Source organism: Rhincodon typus, chromosome 17 (genome assembly GCF_021869965.1).
Source record: "Rhincodon typus isolate 14 chromosome 17, sRhiTyp1.1, whole genome shotgun sequence".
In the NCBI taxonomy this organism is placed as follows: Eukaryota; Metazoa; Chordata; class Chondrichthyes; order Orectolobiformes; family Rhincodontidae; genus Rhincodon; species Rhincodon typus.
This window is the reverse complement of record NC_063348.1, coordinates 14092218-14095509: the sequence shown is the minus strand read 5'-3', so window position 1 is coordinate 14095509 and position 3292 is coordinate 14092218. Positions and strand designations below refer to the sequence as shown.

General features: G+C 39.6%; 1 protein-coding gene across 5 annotated transcripts in view; it reads left to right on the top strand.

Moving 5' to 3' along the window:
* Positions 1–2069: 2069 nt before the first annotated feature.
* LOC109924018 (tetraspanin-18-like) overlaps positions 2070–3292 on the top strand; it is a 77314-nt gene continuing 76091 nt past the window's right edge. For 3 of the 5 annotated variants that reach the window (XM_048607176.1, XM_048607172.1, XM_048607173.1), the window contains exons 1-2: positions 2070–2250; positions 2443–2533. The gene's annotated coding sequence lies outside the window, so the exon portion shown is untranslated. The remainder of the gene's footprint in view (positions 2251–2442; positions 2534–3292) is intronic. The other 2 variants (XM_048607174.1, XM_048607175.1) reach the window with 1 other exon arrangement.

Below are 3292 nucleotides of genomic sequence, written 5' to 3'. Positions count from 1 at the left end.
CAAGACCTCAAGACCCCTCTGTTCCTCTGAGCTTTCCAGCATTCGGCCATTCATTAAATGGCTTGCTGGTTCCATGCACCTCCCAGATAGGCTATCCAGTCAAAGATAAGTGTTTTTGAACAGAGTTCAAGTCCACACTTTTCATGAGAGTTTCATTTCAGTTAACCATACTCCATAAAACTGTGCATTGATTATTAACTCCCCATATTTATCCATGCAATTCCCATCCAATTAACTCTTCATTAATACCTTCATCGCATGTTCCCTTTTTCCATTCAGACCTTATTAGATAATAAAACTCTTCAGCTTCTGGTTCAGAAAGCAATATGTGATACAATATTGGACCAAATCCCAAACCCACTCCCGCAGTCATTCTGTTAAAACAGCAAAATAACACAAATATTCTCAGGAAATGCCTTTTCTGATTTCTGAAGTAAGGTCTACTCTGGAAATGTTAGCTTTTCTGCTTCTGTCTCTTATGAATGTTGATTTGCCAAGCATTTCCAGCATTTTCTAGAGTTCCGAAGAATTCATCTCAACATTGAAACATGAACTATTTCCTCTCCTTAGATGTTGCTAGACCTGCTGAGTATCGCTAGCAATTCCTGTTTTTGTTTCAATCTTTTGGCTTTTGTTTCAGATTTCTAGCATCTGCAAATTTTTGCTTTTCATTCACCTGTTGCATAATATTTAAGATTTATAGTTTCTAAGATAAGTCTGTGTGTTTGTTGCTCCTTAATTTAGATTCAAAAACATTATAATAGTGACTCCACTTCACAAGTACTTCACTAGCTGTGAAATTCTTTGGGATATCCCAAGTGTTATTTAAAAATGGAAAATGCAACCTTTCGAACCAACAAAGGAATAATTTAGTTGATAATCATAGCTTTCTTCTCCCTTTGACTGATCTTGCCTCTTATTAATGATCAGCGCTTCAAAGTATTCATAATTTATAGCAGTAAAAAGTGGTTCTCATTTGAAGAATTTGAAACGTAGAGTATGTTACGGCCAATGTAATTGTTAATTATCAAGGTTTCACTCAGCACATCTTGCCTTGTGGAACAAAATACAAGCTTAATCTTCACTCTGGGATAGTGTTACCATCACTCTTCATCATAGTTCTCAGTTCATGGTATTTGTAAAGACAGTGAATCTTTCAGGCATCACTTTTAACGTCCGAACTGACTCATCTTTTGGTCTTGTATTTGTGATGTTTACTTTAATGTTCAACTTGCTGGTCTGCTGTGGAGAGCCCTTGGAGAGAGACTGTGATGTTTGTCTTTCTAACGTTGCTTCTTGTCTTTCTGACCTATGGTTATACTGTGTATAGCTGTAATGTACCTTCCTTCTCTTCATTTCTCTACTGTGTAACTAAGGATTGTACCTAGATACCTTTTTACTTAAGATGGCGCTGAGTGGTGATTTATAAACTTTTCACTATAATCATTTGAATACATATGACAATAAAGCTAATTCAATTCAATTCAGTTCATCTTCTCGTTTAGCTTTCTGCCCTCTTGCCGGCCTGAACTTTACTCAGACAGAAATGCACCAGCTGAGTTACCTGCAGTTGATAAATTGTGCATTTTATGACCTTGGAGAAAGTTCGTAAATCTGACAGTGAAAATCGCAAAAACCTCTCGCAACCCTAAATGATCCACTTTATTGGCTGGCAGCAGTTTAACCTGTGAACCCTTGGTTTGGCAGTGAAAACTCTAAGGAGTGAATGGAATTTAACAGAGCCCACTTTGCCTGCAATGTTGGAGAGCCCCTGTGCTGTGCTAAGGGATCCGGTGTAATGTGATTTGTAGGAGCCAGATGGCTGACACATGGCTCTCCCTCAGGGGTTGTCAGGAAGAAACGAACCTCAGTATCGACAGCACCAGCTGCTTTAACACTTCTATTGCACCCAGAGGCTGGCTGTCGTGGCTCATCCTGAACGGCATTCGGCAACATTATGTCGGCTTGTTCCAGTTAAAGGGACATTTATACATTGGGAGGGGCTAATTGTCAATTTAACATACTCCTCACTCCCTTTGAGTTAATCCATCAATTGAAACAGAGTTCTAATCACTGGGAGAAGTCTGCACTTGATTGTCCGCTGCCTTCTGTAAATCTGACACTTTGTACATCTGTGAGCTCACTGTCGGATGTGAGTGGTTGGAGCAGAGAGAATACTCAAAGATAAGCATCTTTTACAGTCCTGGATAATGACCTCAAGGCTTCAGTGGTTTTAGAATCCAGTGTAGGGTGGGTGATTTAGTGTCTGTTTTTAATTAGTGAAAAATACTGAAAAGACTGTTTAAATGTTTATAATGAAGTTTTTTTAAAGTAGCGAATGTCCCAATGTATATATTTATTACAAATAGCACCCAGGATTAATTGAATACTCTGTACTTACTTCTGGCTTTGTTCTCTTCTCTTCTCTTTCTGAATGCACAGTCGAAGCTTGACTCTGATGTCATTGACCAGCAAGCCCAGTTTACCCATCAGCTGTGTAGCAAAATGGGACCTCCCTCCTGAGCCTTCTATAGTGAGTTCTATGTTCAAACATTAAAAAGGAAACTGAAAATGCAATTAATATGCATTTATGTTCTACCAAACAGTAAGTCTGCTGCACTCTAAGACACTTTGTGAGAGCATTATAAAAAAATAACACTGAGTACAAGAGTCAGGATGTCATGTTTTAGCTTTATGTGACTTTGTTTAGGTCACAGTTAGAGTATTGTGTTCAATTCTGGTCGCCTCATTACTGGAAGGATGTGAGCCTTTGGAGAGGGTGCAGAAGAGTTTTACCAGGATGCTGCCTAGGTTAGGAGGTGTGAGCTATATGGAGAGGTTAGAACAATACTTGGATTGTCTTCTCTGGAGCAGCAGAGGCTGAGGAGAAACTTGATAGAAGTCTTTAAAATTATGAGAGGCATAGCTACGGTTGACGGTCAGAAATGTCTAATAAATTTAAGTTGAGAGGAGGAAAGTTCAAAGGATATGTGAAGGACAAGTTTTTTATACAGGGAGTGGTAGGAGTGTGGAATGTGCTGCCAGGGGTAATGATGGAGGCAGATACGATAAGGGTGTTTAAGGAACTTTTAGATAAGCACATGAATATGCAAAGAATGGAAGGATATGGACCAAGGGCAGGCAGAAGGGATTAGTTTCATTTGGTATAACAAGGTGTAGAGCTGGATGAACACAGCAGGCTAAGCAGCATCATAGGAGCAGGAAGGCTGACGTTTCGAGCCTAGACCCATCAGAAATGGGGGAGGGGAAGGGGGTTCTGAAATAAATAGGG